Below are 20947 nucleotides of genomic sequence, written 5' to 3'. Positions count from 1 at the left end.
AAGATAGAGCCCTGCAGAACCCCATTAGTGACAGTCTGATGCCACCCCATTCACTGTCACCCTTTGCACCCGACCCATGAGCCGGTTGCTCACCCATCACGATGTGTTTATCAGCTCTATGCTGGACATTTTGTCCAGAAGGTCACTCTGAGAGACAGTACTGAAACCTTTACTGAAGTCCCAAGAGATTACATCAACTGGTTTCCCTTGACCAACCAGGTGAGTTACCTTGTCATAAAAGGAAACTAGTTTTGGTAAGCAGGAGTTTCCTCTCAGGAAGCTACGCTGCCTGTGACCAATGACTGCATTGCCTTTCAGGTATTTTTCAGTACCTCCCAGAATAATCTTCTCCATAACTTTACCAGTGACTGAAGTTAGACTGGCAGGCCTATAGTTTCCAGGATCCTCCTTTTTGCCCTTCTTGAAAATCAGAACAATGTTCACCAGTTTCCAGTCAGTTGGAACCTTTCTGGATTCCCAAGACTGCTCAAAAATCACTGAGACGGGTTTTGCGATGACATCAGCTAACTTCTTGAGGATTCTTGGATGAATCCTATCAGACCCCATAGATTTGTAAGGATCCAGCACAGCAGCAGATCCTGCACAATTTCAGGATCAGCTGGGAGTTGATCATTCTTGAAGACATGGTCCTCCAGCTCAAGGTACTGAGACCCCCTTGGTCCACCATCATCCATGCTGAAGACAAAAAGGCACTGCTCCATTTTCATTGCACTTTAAATAGGTAGGTGTCTGTTTAGTGCACAAAGATTTCACACCAGTCACACAAAGATTTCCTTAATGTCAGTGCAAACACTGATTTTATGTAATGACTATACCACCTTATACCTACAACTGGTCCTTGCAGAGGATATTTAATGACAATTTGAAGAATAGAGAGATCACCTACTAGCACTCAAATGTGTTCTTGCATAACAGAACATACACTGTTCCTTATTCTAATTTAGAGATAATGAAGAAATGTATGTTCTCAAATAGGTTACTGATTCACTGAAGACCACAAATTCCTAAAAAAATCACCCATCTTTGAACAAGGTCTTACAATGGCTTCTTTAAGTTTATAAATTCATTTAAAAACGTGAGCAATTGTAATTTCACTAATGCCACACACACAAGTAATATAATTTCCCAATTCTCAAAGGAAAGTTCCTTCTTCTCAACACGTGTTCTCACAGCTGGAGCTCTTCAGAGCAGATTCAAGGTGGGTTGATTACCCAGCATGACCTGAAAATCTTTTCCAGAGTCAATACTGTCTTGAGCACAGTCCCTCAAGTCTGACAATGTGACCTACATTGTCATTGTTCTTCAATGCATAGCATTGCATTTGGTTTTGCTGAAGTTGAAGCTGGACATATTTGAATAGGAAAGCAAGCTGTTCAGATCATGCTGTATAAGTGATTTGTCCCCCAGTGGAAACAACTTGAAACTTTACATTATCTCTGCAGAATCCATAGCCTTTTTCTGCAAAGAGTGATGTTACCTTCCAGTGCTCTCTACTACATACCGTTCCCACCAGCATGACACTCTTAAAATTAAGCAATGAGAGCAAAGACAGAATGCAACTTCATATAGTCATATTGGACATAATGATCTTAGAGATCTTCCCAACCTTAATGGTTCTTCTGTTATCAATCCATGCCCTACCATTTCATCCTCCGAGTGCTAAAGCCACCCACTTCGGATGGATGAACTGCGCTGCACACAGATCTGGAACACACATTGACTGCAGCGCCCTATTGTTCTTCCCACTTTCCTTTCAGCAAACAAGCAACAGTGAAAACAGATGCAAGTGTTGTGCTTTACTGCTTTCTTTGTAACAGGCTGCATGCTACAGGCTGACAGGAAACATTATAAATATAACAGAGCTTCTTTCTCATTACAGTGATTTGAATGAGAATGGTAAATGGGTTCAAATGAAACCATGCAGGCTCCAGTGATAAGATCCCCATCTCTTACAGTGCTGTATCTAACCCAACTCTGAGATGTCATTATCTTCCCTGAATGCAATTTAAAGGATCAATCTTAGTATATATTCTATATGCTGTGATTTCTTCAGCACAGGAAAACTGCCCTCACTTGATCTTCATTATGGCTGTACTTCTAGGTATTTCTTCTCCCAAATGATAAAATAGCTAACTACAGATTAACACATACATTGTTTTGTGCATGCATAAGACTCTTATCTCTTGGTTGTTGTTTACTCCTAAAAAATCAGAGATCTTCTGTTATGACTTGTACAGAGATGAATAATGTAATTAAACAACACCCAGGAGAGAGAGGAATAAAAAAATGCCTGAAGTAAAAATTCATTTAGTTTTCGGGATTTTTTTAATACTGCCAAATTTTAAGAAGGCTGCCAAAGACTACTTCATAAGGAGTACAACAATCATCAACACAAAGTTTATAAGTGCAAAATAGATAAATAATCCTGAAACTTTGTAATAAATCTACCAGAAAGTTACAGAGAACTCAAACCTCACTAGTTACTTTATCAGCACAGAGAAGTCATACATCGAGGTGAAAGAAAAGCAGGCTAAAACTTCAGTGATTACAAGGTAAAGACAAGGATTTTTACCACAATTAAATTAAAAGCTATTGTTTCCTGTCATCAATCCAAGAAATTGTCTGCATTGCTTTATGTTTTCTTGGTCCCAGAACAAAAAATGTAGAACAGATCTGCAACACTGTGTTGTCACCTTCTGACAACTAGAGTACTCATACAACTCTGAATTCTTGAGATTATCAACTGTTTTGGTATATCTAATGTTTTCACTTACAGTTACTTGTGCAAGTGTTTATCCAAGAACATTTGAAGAATCCTAATCCTGAGATTAGCTCATTTTGTTAGATCACGGCGCCAATAACACCGAAGTTGTGAGTTTGATCCCTATACGGGCCATTCACTTAAGAGTTGGACTCAATGATCATTGTGAGTCCCTTCCAACTCGAAATACTCTGTGGAAAGTCACAGAATACATATTCTTTTTCATACCTTTTTTGGGGAGCCTGGTTAATTATTCTTTCTGAAAGAGGTGGTGTAGGGAACTGTGCTGCCAGAGCACTGTTTCACTGAGGGTTTTGTACAACATCCTTGTATTCTTGGTAAATGACAGAAACTGCTGCAAAAGTAAACAGCCTTACAGATTTAAGAGAGGTATTTTGGGAGAAAAAATATCCTCCCTTTATAATTTTACCTTATTAAACTTAAAGGAGCCATAAATTCATAATTACTTACAAACATGGCTCATTTGTCATAGTCTTCTTTAATTAGTATTGTAGAGTGCACAGTGGAGAGGGTCACAGTGTATTTATTCACTTACTTACTTGAGCTCAGTTCTAATTCTCTAGCCTGCTTTTGCAATAATTGCAGCTGACTCCAAGCTATTCCTTCTGAGATTCACAGGCAGGATACTGCCTATCCTAGGATTCAATCAGATTTTTTCATGAATCAAAGTCCTTGAATGCTTTCTAGTCCCTAATCACATCTGTGAATGCTGCACTAGGAAGCCTTTTGACAGCTTTAACCACTCATCCTTTTGAAGTGGACTGAAAACATTATATTTAACCATGTATTTTTATAGAACCTAAAATCCATTTAATGGAAATGGAAAGAGGGAATAGTTTTCCTATTTCTCTTTCTATTTCTCTCTCTCTTTCATGTTGTGTGAGGTGTATTATATAGCTATGTCTTTACCTGTGTCAGTCAGCAGCTGGTTTTTGTCCACTGAAATGCTCTCTATTGGTTTCCTTCCTTCCTCTTCTCCAGATTTCTTCAGTAGAGATAAAGGAAAAGAAGGTCAAAGCTTAACATAAATCTATGCCTGCACTTACAGGCTGTGCAGCACAACCAGAGCATATTTATAGAGCAAAACAATTCTTGCTGGAGAACAGACATCCACACTATAAAGTTTTGAAAGTTTTATTTCAGAGGAACTCTAACTGAATGCCCACTAATGACTACAGTACAGTAGATTCAAAGCTTAGATATGTTTACCACTTTAATTTCATCAGAAAGGGAACCAGTTTGTGTTCAGAGATTACCGTGTGACACAAAACACAGTATGGTAAACTGTGAGCTTATTGGGAGATTTGCTTTGAAAACACACTCCTGAGTTAAGTTGTTCATGTATACATACCTGAAGTCACCAAATCTAAAGTAATTCAAATCCCAAAATTAAAATTTTCATACACCCAACTTTATCAAAACCCCTACATTTTGGGGATGATGGACTTCAGTTATTGAATAATAACATAAACCATTTATCCGAAGACACCTGGGTACATTTACCACTTCAACAGGAGGGACTTCATTCAATATCCTACTGCCACACATAGCACATAATGACTGGCTAATACAGTAACAAGGAAAAGCAACCTTGATCCCTTCCACAGAGGATGAACAATTGTGAGGCCATAAAATCAAGCTTCAGCAGACCAAAGCAAATGTAAACTAAGAGACAGGTCAGCAAGTTAGGAAGAAAGTCAAAAGGCTTGCATTTTTTTCCTATGACTGTTTGTGTATTTTAAATTTCCCAGTCACTGGCTAAAGAAAACAGAAACCATACTGTGAATTAGCTTCAAATAGAAGTAAAGCAAACAGTTCTCCATCTGACAGAAAGCAGTCAATTGTATGTAAGTCTTGACCTGAAGGACACTTATGCATGCTCAGATATTTAGAAAAACTGGGGAACCCCTGCACCTTGCTTTTGGACCACAGAAGGGCAAGGCAGGTGTTCCACGCATACACCTTTCTCTTTGCTTTTGCAAACTTGTTAGTATTTGTGTTCAAAATTCTACTTCTGAAAGCAGGTGTTGCTAGGGTTTTAGGGGCAGTGGGAAATGTTACCTAGCCCTGGGCATCTAAATTCCACCTGTGTCCTACAGACAAAAAAAAAAGAGATATTGTTGGCTTCTTTCCTCTGACCTTTTCGTGTTTGCTTAATTCAACAACTTGCTCTGGTCAGTAGGGGAATGGAGATGGAGTCCTTATTATCATTACTACTGAAGCATCACCCTTTATATTCCTCTCTCCTCCCTGTTTTTCTTACTTACAGTGAGAAGCTAGCAGTTTCTTCTATTTTTTGCTTTCAGCTTTCATTGCAGTGCAAAGGCTCTGTGGATCACAAGGAGGTTTGCTAGTCTCTCTCGTTCTGAGTCCTAACAGTGAAAAGTAAATCGCAGAGCAGCTAGCAAACAAGACAGGCCTCAAGATTAGCTTTAATTTTAAAAGAACTAACTCTTGTCCTAGTGGAGCTTATTAATTAGCAAGGGATGCTTAAAAATATGAGGAAGTAAAAGTTTTCTTTAGGATAAAATGCTGGACTGCAGCATTTCATTACAAAACACAAATATGAACTTAGGAGGAATTAATTGTCAGTTGTATTTGAAAAGGATTGCAGGCATCCAGGGAATGTTTCCATTTGTTGTTTTAAAAGGCCTTTTAATCTGCATCCAATTTTCTCTTAAATTTTCAAGCTCTTCAGCACAGTCTTTTCACACAATGTAGAGTCTGATGCATGCTTTGCCCATAATTTTACCCTAGCTCAGGCTTTGAACTAGCTGCTAGTGGTAATGAAATGTGGAGCTGATGTGTTCTGCTATTTCAAACTCAAACTAGGAGATGAGAGACTGAAAATAGTTACTCTTTTGACTCTGTGTGGTCTGTATCACAGAGGTTTGAATTTCTCATTTAATGTTGGAGAAAATCCTGTGAAGTATCATCATCTGCCCTGCCATACTTTCCCCTAGCCACCCACTACTGGCTACTGTCAAAGACAAGATGCTGCACTGGATGGTCCTGACAATGACTACTGTTATGCTTTCTATGCTTTTCTGAAATTTTTGTAGATCATAACTACATCACATTGTTACAGTCACCCTTAAATTATACTTTTGGTTGATCTCAGCAGAAAGGCCAAGGCCTGATATTCTTCCCATCATAAGCAATGCAACTGGGCTTGTTACCTTCAAGGAAAGCTGCATTAGGTTTTTACATAGAAGAGTGAAAAATGAAAGATCAGAAGTGTTTTCTCCTTCTCCAAGTTTATCTTCTGGATCAGACTCAGGTTTTTCAGAGTACAATAATCTCCATCTGTTTTCTGCTACCCAAGAGAAAAGAATACAGGTGCTAGTTGTATGAGCAACAACTCCTCATGTACTGGCATCATTCCTGAGAGGCTGGCAAAGGGATCAGCACTTAGTTTCTGTGTCAGCTGTACCACCATAAAACATGGCCAGCCAAAAAAAACCTGCAGGAACTTATCTATACATTGTGTAAGAAGAAAGTATCATTAACCAAACTTTATCCTTGGGTCTATACAAAGAAACTGTATTACTATCAGTAAGATTTATATGTATAGACCCAAGGACAAAATAAATAAATATGCTGCCAGACGGCATTTTATAATGGAGCTGTGACTATTTACATTGTTATTCTGAAAATAATTTCAGATCAACAAATGTAAAACTATAGTGAGTAGAGTAAATCCTACTTTCCAGACAGAACAATTCCAGGCTAAGATGCTTCATGAAGAATAAGCTAGTTCTGTAGTCAGTGAATCTGTGACATGATGTTGAAATATCAATCCAGTCTTTTGGACACCACACAGAAGAAATGCAATGGATTATTTACTTGGTATTCAATATTCTTTTGTTATGGAGCTCATTTTGTATTTCTTTCCAATTAGAGGGGAAAGGTTCACACAAAGTCCAATCTGTGTTTAAATTACATTATCTACATGTTCACAGGCCTTTTTTGCTGTTTGTGATGTTACCTGCAGGTGTAAAAGACCCAGTCTCTGGCATTCATCATGACTCTGCACACAAAAGACTATTTTCTGAACTCAGCTGTACAGTGCAAATCCAAAGGCTATTACCTGTCTCACAACCAAAACTTTCCCATAATAAGGATTCAACAGCCTTTGTTCACCAGGCTTTGCCAAAATCCCTTCATCTGGCACTCAAAATGATCATCTGGCAGAAAATAGCATGACTCCAATGGTGTACACAAATATCAGCTGGGGCTTAGGGCAAATCTTGGTCCTAATGAAGTTAACGGCAGAATTCCCACTGATCACAGTGAGACCTGAATCATTCTGTGACAGCTGCGTGTAAGCCAGAGCAGACTGGTAACAGCCCTTCAGCTCATTGTACGTCCTTGGAAACACACAGAGACTTTCACAAGTCCTTTTGTCCACTCCAGCAACTCAAGGATTTTAAATTACCCCAAGGCTAATGCTGAGAAGTACAGGTACAACTGATTTCAGTTCTCTGCTGTATAAGAAAAATAAAAATGAAATGTTGTCTCAAGATTCTCTTAGATGAATATTTCATGAACTTTATAGACTACTAAAATTCTAAAACTTACTAGCATGGCCAAATCTGCTCAATTTAAAACATTTTGCAATGCAGTTTAAAAATAAAGAAAAACATTCTTATTCAATTAAACAGAAATTTTAAATTTAAAATATTATATACATATTATACATATTTTATATATATATATATATATATAAACAGTTTTTCACGTTTGAAATGAGCAAACTGGGACAACGCATATAAAAGCTGTTAAAATTTCATTTCCCCAAAAAAAGTTTTTGTTAAAAAAGATCCTAGCTCATTTTTTGTAGATTTGACTTCTGGATAGCATGGGGCTGGCAGAATGGATTAGAAGCTGCTTCTGGACTTCTCTCCAAAACAAGTGGCTTGTGGTGATCTAAAAACATCTCAAGACAAAATACTTTTAGTAACCCCAACTGACAGAATTGCTCCTGTTGTCAGGCAGCTACTGTACCCAAAACTGAGGGGTAGTTCAGGACTCCTGAGACAAAACAGATATTGAAAAAGGACCTGCCTTTCAGTGCTTTCCCCTCTACTGCAGTTGCATGGAGCATTATTCAGAATTTCCTCCTTACCCTTTGTTTTTTCTGGTAGCAAAGTGGTTAAGTACTGCTATGCTGAGTCCCACTACTCTGTACGGTTTCTTAATTAGGCCGAAAAAAAAGAGAATTTTACCTTCTCTTTAATCGAAGAGGTATTTATTCAGTGGAAAGAATAAGGTCAGAGTCTTCTATTTTTCTTTGAAGAGGGTAGCACCAAGCTATCCTGTTTTATCTTGATTTAATTACCAATTCTATGAGGAAAGCTGTCACACAGGTTCTGTTACTGTTACTTTGTTTTAGTTGCTACTTGGGGGCCATTGTAGTGACTGTTTTGGATGCACCTCCAGGCAGTTCTGGCCTGCTGAGATCTTTTTTTGACACCCTGAGAACTATTGATGAGTTTTCATACCCCTGCGGCAGTGCAACCTGTCTCCTTGGCACTAAAAATGACACTGCACTGGTTGGACTGCTCTCTGGTATGGTTCATGGATTCTCTTCTTGGCACATAATTACCAACAGGTGTAGCCATGCTCTAAGAGGCCCATGGTAGCAGCCTGTAATACACTAATTGCTTAAAGGAGCTGTTCTTTTAGAAGAAATGATGCTTGCATTGTCATGCAGGCTGCTGATCATTGCCTGGCACCTCTGTGCTCAAGGCAGGAGTCCAAACAACTTGTGACAAGGCACTCTGCCATCTCAGCAGATGGACATGAGCATAAGCAGCTTAGGGGCTATGCCTGCACATCAAGCATAGGCATTGAGGGCATGATTCTTAGCCAAGAATGCTGCAACTGCTGTTTATCTTCTGCTTACCAACCTAGAATTGTTTATCTTCTCTTACCAACCCAGAGTTCAGGGAATAGGTCATTGCTAATTAAGACCTGGGCTGGACTCAATTTCAAAAGCATAAAATACAACTGTGCAAAGCAAGTGTCTGTCTGGCTTGAATTGAACTACAAGTCCTAAGAGAGGTCAAGGGAATTATCAGAATGAAATTGGTTCTGGGGCGGACCAATATGATACCTCAAAATGTTGCCATCAGATTCAGGAAAAGAGTAAGGGAAGCGTGAACAGGGAAATCACTATTAATATATGGGTGGATTTATATTTTCTCAAAAGAAAAAGTAAAACTTGGCATCATAAAGGTATGCAGTTGGAATGGGAAAAAAGTAGGGACCAATATGAGAAAAAGTCCTGATTGAATTTACAGAATAATCTCAGAAAGGCAAGCTTAGGGGCATTTTTGTTTGGCAGTTGTAATACTGAAAGAAAAAACTTCTTCAAAAGCAGAAGACAATAATGTATTCACTGTGAGAAAACACAGACCCTAAGGGATGTTTTCTTCTGCTAGTTCCATAAGTCAGATAAGATTTTATTACCTGAGGTGCAGTGGTACTAGAGGTCCTAGAATGCCTCTGAAAGCCTAAACTAGCATTTAGTGTTCAGAGACCTTGTCCATGTACAGAAAAGACACGAAGTAGAGGAATGGGCAATATATTATTTAAACTTTATGTTTAAATAAGTAATTTAAACTTTAAACTTTAATTAAACATATGACATGACGTGCTTCTGCTCATTGGAGACAACCGCAATATCAGATAACAGGATCAAGGACATGCTGAAAATATATTGGAGATTTATTAAAACTGGATTTTGATCTTGCTACTGTTATCCAAGCTGCAGGCCAAATATTCATGAAATATCCTTCTTTACAATTTTAGTATCAAAACTGATTTGTAATTAAGGTAAGAAAAGAGGTAAAGCATTCACTTTTCTGATAAAAACCAAAATAGATAGAAGGAAAGCAAGTGAATAAAAATGCAAAACTAAAACTGAAAAGAATTCACCGCATGACACTTCATTGACTACTTGAAATACAGTACCCTAATAGGAAAAGCTGTCCCAAAAAGTAAAACCCTGACAAAAAGAATTCAGAAACCAGCAAATTTCAGTGCTGATAGAGTCTCATTCTAGTCATTATTTACACACTGTGAGTAACAGGACCATGCATTTTACATTGTTTTATTTCACCTTCTTTTGCTTACACCCATGAAACAATCTTTATCAAGCAAAGGTTGAAAGACATGATGCCTGTGTGGAAACTGGGATACAAGAAACTCAAATGTTATTTACAGCTTAACAAATCAATATATTAAGACTAGTAAGTTTCTATATATTGTATGTTGTTTTTATCATGCACTGATTCTAAGAAGTTACTGTCTTATATCCTCTTCCTCTTATATTGGAGGTCGGGAAAGAGGAAGGACAGTGGAAAAGGAAGTTTTGCTCACAAGGAAACAACACTGAAGAATGAGCACAGCTTGCACAAATAGATGCAACATATTTCAACACCCTTCTCTAATGATGCAACTAGATAAATTACATCACTTCAGATTGTTCTCCAGCCCTATGCAGAAAGACAGATGGGATCATTTGTCATCACTAAAATGTCTTCCTACAGTTCTACCACCTTTCAAGACCAGTGTAGCCCTGACAGCTACTTTCATTATCATTACACTTGTATCTATATCAGGTTTGAATTTGAATATATATATTTATGCTTCTGTCAGAGGACATTAATTTGTGAGAAAATATTTTGGTAGTATCATAAAAATGTTGCAGGGTCATCACATCCTGTTGCATTGTTTAATGTGATAATTTTGGGATACAAAGTAAATCAGAAAAAATCTGCAGTTTGCCTTTGTCTGTTACCATGCAATTTTTCCTACTGTAACTATTTAAAGTCTAAATCAAAGCATAGTGAAGTTAGAATTTGCTCAATGAAAAAACCTCTTCTTATTTATCATACTTCAAGTCACCCAGTTTTCATTGGAATATCCTGATGGCCTGGAGTTACATATGCATGTCAGCTGAACCATTCAACTAATTTTCTCAGATTGCTCAGACTGCTTTGCAGTGCAGCCACAGCCCCCCCACCACCACACCAAAAAAGTAAATTAAATGAATATCCCTTTCTTACATATAAGATGAAGGTCAGCTACCAGGTTGAAGATGACACATTAGTCTTGTCTTCTCTGCTAGCTGGAAGAATATCTAATTTTGGGAGGGCTGGCTTGGAAAAAAATGTAGGAAAGGATTGCTTTCCATCACAAATCACAAATACCATGTATTACGGTATCCCGCAGTGGTAGGGAGGACGAGAGAGATCCAACAGGCAGGAATAGTGCAGCAAGATTGATTTATTTAATTATTTTGCAAACTCTTTTATAGACCTTTTTCTTCATAGTATAATTGGTCAAAGGATCAGCCACCCCTCGGGGTGATTGGCTAAAATCCTAAAACATCCATTGTCAAAATATTTTTCTACTGTACCATAAACAAAGCTCTGCAAGGTCGCAGGTGTTCATAGTTTATAGAACTCTGCTAATATCTTCCGTGAGAGAGAAAAATATCTCACGGCATGGGAAAGAAGCAAGAGAAGTTCTTGCTAGCTGTATTTTTGTACCCACAACCATGACCATGTTTTGTAAGGCTGGAGGATGAGCACTGGGCAGTTTTAGGGAAAACAAAAACCTGAAGAAAATAACAAGCAACCAGCACTAGATAGGACACCAACAATGAGAATGTCTCCTGCTAAATTGTGCTGCTTTTTTCTCTTTCACCTTTTGCTTTTTTCTCCTCTTCCATGGTATCAAAGCCAAAGCTAACAACGAGAGTAAGCACTTGCAAGTCAGGCATTTCATAGTTGAACTTGCACTTTCCAGCATCAACCTCTCTGAAAGATCTCCAGATACCTGCTCAAGGCACCACTGCTCCACAAGGGAGGATTAAAAGGGCATCCAAAGAGACATTAATAGGTGGTACTAAAGCTAGACTCTAGCATTATTGTTGGTCTAAAGATAATTCTGACCTTCTTCCTGTCTCCAGCTTCTTCATTTCTGTGTTCACTCTCTCACAAATTCACACTCTTCCCTTCTGAGGATTGCTCTAGCTATTTGCCTCATCTTCCATTTCACTGACGCTCCTCTAGCATAAACATCCAGATTATTTATATCCTGCACAAAAATTCTTAATCACCCAAGCTCCAGCGGAAGGGGACTCATCTGGGACTCCTGTTGTCAAGTGATCAAGAGAGCTCAGCTCTTGCCAAACTTGCTCTAAAGAGGATTTGTGTGGCATCCCATCACTAACCTTAGGCCTTGTTTCCCCGTTCGTAATAAAGACATCCACTGGGAAATGGCCTTCTTCTCACAGTAAAGATTCACTACTACCTTACCCCGCCAGGTAAGAAGAGATCTGCCAGAGGTGCTGGTACAGCCAGGCCAGAGCCAGGCAGGCTGAAGAGGGACAGGAGAGACTAAACATCCTCACCCAGCAGCTGCCAGGAGGATAAGGCACACTGGAGCCTTGAGCCTTGCTCATGCCTTCTTCCAGCATGCTTAGCCCGCAGTAACAAGTGTGCACTTTTCACATGATTACCAGGGAGAAAGAGGATGAAAAAAAAGGTAGAGTCAGTAATCTTTCCTTAGACCTCCCTTTGCTCCTGATAGAAGTATTTCAAGAATTCATTTTCTATTGTGGGAGAAGGAGGGCAAGGAGGTGCTTTTTGGAAGCAGCTGTTTTAGGAAACAGTAAGCACAAGGATGCATTTGAAATGTGACCATGACCTACTCTGTGCTTCACATTTTGCAGGAAAATGCTTTTATCTGTTGCATAGTTACAGCTTTTAGCCCTTTCCTGAAAGAAGAGGTCTGTGACCTATCTTTGAAATAGCTAAGCAGGGACTATTCTTTTCCTTTTAAAACACAGCTGAAAGGGGAGATGATGAAACAGCATTGAATAAAATATGAATCCTTGGAGCAGAACTGAAGCTATCCATCTATCACATAGTGCCCTACCCATGAAGCCATGTTCTACTCTATTCTCTTACTGGCCTAGTGAATCCTGAGTTCATTGCTACACAACAACCTAAATTCAACAGGATGGCTGAAGAGAACTCCCCATGTATATACCCCAGTGACCATGGACACCCAAACCTGGAAAGAGAACAGGGCATGTGGGTGTCAATTCTGTAAGACAGGAAAGAAAGGTGAACATAATTTTTTTGCAATTAGAGGCTATGACATATAAAGGAAATGGTAGGGTCAAACTATCTTCCTTCTAAAGGAAAATGACATATATGCTGCATTTTTCCCAGTCTTTCCAGTACATACGGCACTTCACTAGCTGGAATTACTTTTGAGATTTAATTACAGGATTACCTAATTAGTGGATCTAGAAAATGAAGCCCATGAAACTCAAGTTAAGAATTCACTGTTACTTTAGCTTGGTATCTAGACAAGGTTGAGTAAGTCTGAACTCTGGAAGAGGGAAAAGAAAGCTACTGAAGGATAATCAGTTACAGCTACTCTCCAAAAGCCAACAGCAGTCAAAGGGCCAGCATCCAGATTCTGACATGTAGAAGGAAAAGCATAAGTTCATGGCATATTTAAGCTCACCAAAAAAATCCAACCAACAAAAAAACCCCCACCCTGAAATAATTTTCAAAGGGTTTAGATTCCCTCTGAGTACTAACCAACTGGTACTGGTAGGCCTGCTCTATTTAGCACTCAGGGATACGTTGAGATTGTCTTGGATAACTACCCAGATAGCAGCCCCAGAGACTAGAGATCCTACCCCAGAGCCTGATCCTGCCCCAGATCCTGACACGGTCCCAGACACTAGAGATCCAGCCCCAGAGCCTGATCCAGCCCCGGAGCCTGACACAGCCCCAGACACTAGAGACCCTGCCCCACAGCCTGATACCGCCCAACAGCCCACCTCAGAAATGGACAACCCGAACTGGGTGGAGGTACTGGTGAAGGAGATGCGCCAGGTGCGCCAGGGGATATGCCAAGTGCTAAGGGAATACACCTCCTCAGCTAGTGAAAAACCCTCTCCCTGCCCCAAAGAGGGTGAGTCCGATGGTGCAGCAGTGGAACCCACGGATGTTACAACCATCCAGGTTCCAGCTAAACCACAAGGACAACCACAGCCAGCAGCAGTCACCCCTGTGCAAAGGAGGACGTGTAAGACCAAATCAGTACGACCAGTTAATGATGATGGGGAACCAAGGCCCTCACAACCAGCAGGAGAGCCAGAGCCGGAAATCATCACTGAGTCCCTGTCGTACAACAGTCGCCGTGCTATGCGAAACGACATTGTGTGAAGGGAGCGTGAGCCTTATACAACCTGGCTGCTTCAGGTTTGGGACCTTATGGGCACAAGTGTGCAACTGGATAGTGGTGAGGCAAGGTATCTGGGTTCGTTGACCCAGGAACCAGGTGTGGATCAGATATTTTTGAGGGAGCCAGGGCCCCTTTCTCTCTGGGAGCGGCTCTTAACGTGTGTGAGAGAAAGGTTCATTCACAAAGAAAGAATGCAGGAGTACCGTCATAGAATGCAGTGGAAGACACTCGAGGAAGGGATCCAGCAGCTAAGAGAGGTGGCAGTATTAGAGGTACTCTTTGGGAGGGATGGACAGCATGATAATGACCCCGATAAGGTCAGGTGCACAAGACAGATGATGTGGAACCTGGCAAAGCTAGGGCCACCACAATACACCACCTTCATTGCAACGATTGATGCTGACAATAACCTAGAAACAGTGGGCTCTGTCACCAACGAGCTCGGGAATTATGACAGTACGGTCAATGGTCCGCTGAAAGCTCATCTCTCTGCTGTGGTCCAGGGCCTCAAAGAGAAGATGAAGGAGATGAGGAAGGAAATGAGGGAGGAGATGAGGGAGGAGATGAGGAAGGTCAGTGTGGCACCAATGCAAGTCACAGGCCCTCAAGTCAGAGCCCGTCGTCCCCCTGCCAGAGAGAGAGGGTACACCCCACGAGCTGAGCTGTGTTTTTTCCTGTACGAGCATGGGGAAGACATGAGAAGGTGGGATGGGAAACCCACCTCTGTCCTGGCAGCGCGGGTGCGTGAACTCAAGGAGGGAGGCACTAACCGAGGGGGTCCCGCTAAGGTGAAAGTAGCCTCAGCCTCCCGTGACCAAGCTGCCAGGTATTACAGAAGGGAGGATGATATGTTGGATCCCCTTGAAGGTACCTCGAGCATGTACGCCCAGGGAAAGAATGATAACCAGGGCTAGAGGGGCCCTGCCTCCAGCCAGGAAGAGGCACGGGAGAACCGGGTTTTCTGGACGGTGTGGATCCGATGGCCTGGCACATCAGAGCCACAAAAATATGATGCATTGGTTGATACTGGGGCACAGTGTACTTTAATGCCATCGGGACATGTGGGGGCAGAACCTGTATCCATCGCTGGGGTGACCGGGGGATCACAGCAGTTGACCCTGTTGGAAGCTGAGGTGAGCCTGACTGGGAAGGAGTGGCAAAAGCATCCGATTGTGACTGGCCCAGAGGCCCTGTGTATTCTGGGCATAGACTTCCTCTGGAATGGCTATCAAAGACCCAAAAGGACTCAGGTGGGCATTTGGGATTGCTGCTGTGGAGGCAGAGGGCATTAGGCAATTGAACACCCTGCCTGGACAATCAGAAAATCCTTCTGCAGTTGGGCTCCTGAAAGTGGAAGAGCAACGAGTGCCAATTGCCACCTCAACAGTGCACCACCGGCAGTATCGGACAAATCGAGATGCTGTGATCCCCATCCACAAGATGATCCGTGAGCTGGAGAGCCAAGGGGTGGTCAGCAAGACCCACTCACCCTTCAACAGCCCCGTCTCGCCTGTGCACAAGTCTGACAGGGAATGGAGATTGACTGTGGACTATCGTGCCTTGAATGAAGTGACTCCACCATTGAGCGCTGCTGTGCTGGACATGTTGGAGCTGCAGTACAAGCTGGAGTCCAAAGCAGCGAAGTGGTATGCCACTATTGACGTTGCCAATGCATTTTTCTCCATTCCTCTGACAGCAAAGTTTGCCTTCACCTGGAGGGGTGTGCAGTACACCTGGAATCGACTGCCCCACGGGTGGAAGCACAGTCCCACCATCTACTGTGGACTGACCCAGGCTGCACTGGAAAAGGGTGAGGCCCCAGAACATCTGCAGTACATTGATGACATCATTGTGTGGGGGAACACCACGACCGAAGTGTCTGAGAAAGGAGAGAGAATAATTCAAATTCTACTGGAAGCTAGTTTTGCCATCAAGAAGAGCAAAGTCAAGGGACCTGCTCAAGAGATCCAGTTCCTGGGAGTAAAGTGTCCTGGGAGCAATGTCTCCACCGACCAACAAGAAGGAAACACAAGCTTTCCTAGGCGCCATAGGTTTCTGGAGGATGCACATTCCCGAGTGCAGCCAGATCGTGAGTCCTCTCTACCTGGTTACCTGCAAGAAGAACGATTTCCACTGGGGCCCAGAACAGCAGCAAGCCTTTGCCCACATCAAGCAGTAAATTGCTCACGCCATAGCCCTTGGCCCAGTCAGGATGGGACCAGAGGTGAAGAACGTACTCTACTCTGCAGCCGGGAACAATGGTCTGTCCTGGAGCCTTTGGCAGAAGGTGCCTGGTGAGACTTGGGGCCAACCACTGGGATTCTGGAGCCGAAGCTACAGAGGGTCTGAAGCCAACTACACTCCCACAGAGAAAGAAATCTTGGCAGCTTATGAAGGAGTCCAAGCTGCCTCAGAAGTAATCGGCACAGAGGCACAACTCCTCCTGGCACCCCGACTACCGGTGCTGGGGTGGATGTTCAAAGGAAAGGTTCCTTCCACGCATCATGCCACCGACACTACTTGGAGCAAATGGATCGCCCTCATCACGCAGCGTGCCCGAATTGGAAACCCAAGTCGCCCTGGGATCTTGGAAATAATCACAAACTGGCCGGAAGGTGAGACTTTTGGGTTATCTTCTGAGAAGAAGAGGAGCAGGTGACACGTGCCAAAGAAGCCCCACCATATAACGAGCTACCAGAGAGTGAAAGACAATATGCCCTCTTCACTGATGGTTCCTGCCGAATTGTAGGCACTAGCTGGAAATGGAAAGCTGCTGTATGGAGCCCCACATGACAAGTTGCACAGGCTACTGAAGGAGAAGGTAGATCGAGCCAATTTGCTGAACTCAAAGCTGTTCAATTAGCTCTGGACATAGCCGAAAGAGAGAAGTGGCCAAAGCTCTACCTCTACACCGATTCATGGATGGTAGCCAATGCTCTGCGGGGTTGGCTGGAAAGGTGGAAGAAGGCAAACTGGCAGCGCAGAGGAAAACCAATCTGGGCTGCTGAGGAGTGGAAAGGTATTGCCACTCGGGTAAAGAAGCTATCCGTGAAGGTCCGTCATGTAGATGGTCATGTCCCCAAGAGCCAGGCTAATGAAGAACATCGTAACAACAAACAGGTAGATCAGGCTGCAAAAATAGAGGTGTCCCAGATAGACTTGGATTGGCAACACAAAGGAGAGTTGTTCCTAGCTCGATGGGCCCATGATGCCTCAGGCCATCAGGGCAGAGATGCCACCTATAGGTGGGCATGAGATTGAGGGGTGGATCTAACTATGGACAGTATCTCCCAGGTGATCCATGATTGTGAGACATGCGCTGCGATCAAGCAGGCCAAGCAGGTGAAGCCCCTGTGGTATGGTGGGCGGTGGTCCAAATACAAGTATGGGGAAGCCTGGCAGATTGATTACATCACACTGCCTCAAACCCACCAAGGCAAGCACTATGTGCTCACAATGGTAGAAGCCACCACAGGATGGCCTGAGACCTACCCTGTGCCTCATGCTACTGCCCATAACACCATCCTGGGCCTTGAAAAACAAGTCCTTTGGAGGCATGGTACCCCTGAGAGAATCTAGTCTGACAATGGGACTCATTTCAAGAACGGCCTTATAAACACCTGGGCTAGAGAACATGGCATTGAGTGGGTATACCACATCCCTTACCATGCACCAGCAGCTGGGAAGGTTGAGCAGTGTAATGGATTGCTTAAAACCACCTTGAAGGCACTGAGGGGGGACTTTCAAAAACTCAGAGGTGCATTTAGCAAGAGCCACCTGGTTAGTTAACACCTGAGGCTCCACCAGCCGAGCAGGCCCTCCCCAATCCGAACCCCTACAAACAACAGACGGGAATAAGGTTCCAGTGGTGCACATGAGAGGTATGCTTGGAAAAACTGTTTGGGTTAATTCTGCCTCAAGCAAAGACAGACCCATCCGTGGGGTTGTTTTTGCTCAGGGACCAGGTTGCACCTGGTGGGTGATGCAAAAGGATGGAGAGACCCGATGCTTACCTCAAGGGGACCTTGTTTTAGGGTGAACTACCCATGGCTCTGTACTTGTATCAGTATCAGCATGTATATATGTATATAATTCAGGTGATGCATGTATTTATACGGTTAAAGGGGTTAAGTTTCATGTAACATGTTAGTATGGGAAAAATTTGGGGTGGATAATGTTGGGGTTTTAGGAGCTCTCCTGGCTTTTTTTCTGTTAAAGGAATTTCCCCCATACATGTTGTTAGGGGGACAAATGGCTAGGTACTTAAGAAAAACAAAGGAGGCGGCTACGGAGTGCGGCACATCTGGCTACTCTTTTGTTTCACCTAGGTGTGTGGGCAGTCGGTCTCCAGCATTTGGACAGAGAGGGAGGCTGCTTTCTGGACAGAGAGGGAGGCTGCTTTCTTCGGCTGCTTTTCCTTCTGCTGGAGAAGCCCCGGGATCCCAAAGCCGCCTTCCCTGCCCCGCTGGGAGCTGGGCAGTGGCCGCCCTGCCCCACCGTTGCTTCGAGCCTTTGCTTCGTTGTAGCCCTGTTTGCCCTAACTGCCCAGACCTCCGGGGAGTTCCCCGTTTGGATACATCGCGTCTGCCACCCAGGATTTGTGCTCGTCCCTGCTGCTCCAGCCTGCCGTTCCAGCCTGCTGTTCCCGAGAGTCCGGCCAGACACCAGGATCAGCTGCCCAGGGGTTTGTGAAGCTTTTGTTCCATCCCTTTCCTAGGATCCCAGGCCACCAGTGCCATGTACTCCCCAAGCTCGCTCCAAGGCGCCCCCTGCAGGTGCAGGGGAACCATCGCACCTGCCCTGCTCACCGGGAGCCGCCAGCGCCCCTGCCGGCTGCGAGCGGAACTGCACCCGAGGGGAAAGGGCCCGACAGCCGAGAAGGCTGGCACTGGGTTTGTGATTGTTTGCTGTTACTGCCATAGTTATTGTTGTTTGTTTGACTGGTTATACACATACAGATATATAATAGTAAAGAACTGTTATTCCTATTTTCCACATCTTTGCCTAAAAGCCCCTTGATTTCAAAATTATAATAACTCGGAGGGATGGGGGGTCGCATCTGCCATTCCAAGGGGGGCCCCTGTCTTTCCTTAGCAGACAACTGTCTTTCAAACCAAGACAGGAAATTACATAATAAAAATGTCATGAGCAGTACAATTTTTTAGGTTTCTTATTAAATAAGTGTGGTCCACGAAAGCAAGGATCTGAAGTGTGGGTTCACTAGTGAATACATTAAGTAAATTCTTGGTTCAAAATTCCACTGGGAACAATACTCATTAGGTGCTGTCCCCTACTGTAGATGGTTATGAAGTATCTTAATCGAGGAAAAGGCTATTAAATATTTCATCTTAATAATATCTACCTGCTGTCTCATGGTCTACAGAAACAGACAGTAAAATTTTCCATGAGAAATTTATCTCTGAAAATGAAGAACTGCTACAGATTTTTGGCTGAATTTTTTTCCCACTTGTCTTTTTTGCCATTTCGCTTTGTACACTCTGGAAACATTTGCTGCCAGAGAGGAAAAATATATTATTTACTGAACCAACCCAAAAGTTCATGTAATTTTATGTCCTATTCTTGGTGGTAGTCAATATGAGTTACCTGACACAGAACAGGATAGAAGAGGTACAAGCGATTCTGACTAAAAATTCAGAATAGCAGGATCAATAAGAAAATACTGGCTTAAGCTCAGGATTAATATATCCTGAAATATAATGATAAATAATCATTTAAATATTCTATCCCATTAATATTCGTCAGGTTTTCCAATTTTCTTTCTGGTAATTAGATAATACTGAACCATTTCAACTCATATACTCCTAAACAATATTTCACTCCTGTACTGCTTTATACTTAGTTCACTAACATGAGTTAAACCAGTTGAGAAACAGTCCGCTTTCCATCTGCTATCAACGTGATCTAATGCATTAATTAGATCCCCAGCTTTGACAAGTTTTTTAAAAGAGTGCTAGAGAACTATTAACACCATTTTTTCCAGTTAAATTTATTTTGGCTCACGGTCTGGTCTAATATGCTACACCACTGTAACTACTGTCTGTATTTGAAGACCAAGGCATTAGTCTTCTCTTTTACAGCTGTCTGTTTACTTCAGTTTAGATTTCTAAAGTCAGATGCAAACCCCTCATAACTGCCTCCATTCTTCTTGATTGCTCTGCTCAGATAAATTTCGCCATGACCACCACCCCCATTACATCTCCTAAACCAGAAATGAAGCATGGATTTGCAATGCAAGCAGTAGGTCTTCATATTGGTTGGCCCGACACAGGAAAGCAGATACACAAATGGTTTCTGGATCCTGTTCAACATTAGTTATTGTGTGCGAGAACTAATTTCTTCCCATACTTAATTCCATTCTTCTGGAATTGTGAATAATCAATGGTCTTGATTACATATTTTGTCAAATAGGTTTTGGTGAGATACATAGGTGGATGGATATTTTACTAGTTCTGCATCTGAGCTGTCCAGCAGAAACAGCCCATCAGTTTAACTCATACTTTTCAGCAGAAAGAGCAGGATGAAATGTAATGAGGCTGTATTGGATTATATGTGAGGTTTCTGACCTAATTCACTTTCCTTTTTCCTACTTCTCCCCCTCCCTCCAGTAAACCGAATATCAGACTTATATAACTCTGTTGAAAATTATAAATGCCTCTTCTATGAAGCACTATGAAAAATCACTGCATCACAAGTTTTACAAAGAGATGCTAAAAACCATCTTTCATTAAAAGTGCATTAGGTGCTAAATGAATCTACAAAGCCATACTCAGAGACATATATTGCACATATGGGGAATGAGATTATATAAAGTTTGTGTCTGGCAATCTGCTACTTAAATGG

At 42.4% G+C, this 20947-nt stretch overlaps 1 long non-coding RNA gene across 1 annotated transcript in view; it reads right to left on the bottom strand.

Moving 5' to 3' along the window:
• LOC116446038 overlaps positions 1-20947 on the bottom strand; it is a 52552-nt gene that overhangs the window by 15083 nt on the left and 16522 nt on the right. Inside the window, exon 3 of the long non-coding RNA XR_004241002.1 lies at positions 3713-3788. This is a non-coding gene — a long non-coding RNA (uncharacterized LOC116446038). The remainder of the gene's footprint in view (positions 1-3712; positions 3789-20947) is intronic.

Source organism: Corvus moneduloides, chromosome 6, assembly GCF_009650955.1.
Source record: "Corvus moneduloides isolate bCorMon1 chromosome 6, bCorMon1.pri, whole genome shotgun sequence".
Lineage (NCBI taxonomy): Eukaryota > Metazoa > Chordata > Aves > Passeriformes > Corvidae > Corvus > Corvus moneduloides.
This window is presented reverse-complemented; position numbering and strand designations above follow the sequence as displayed.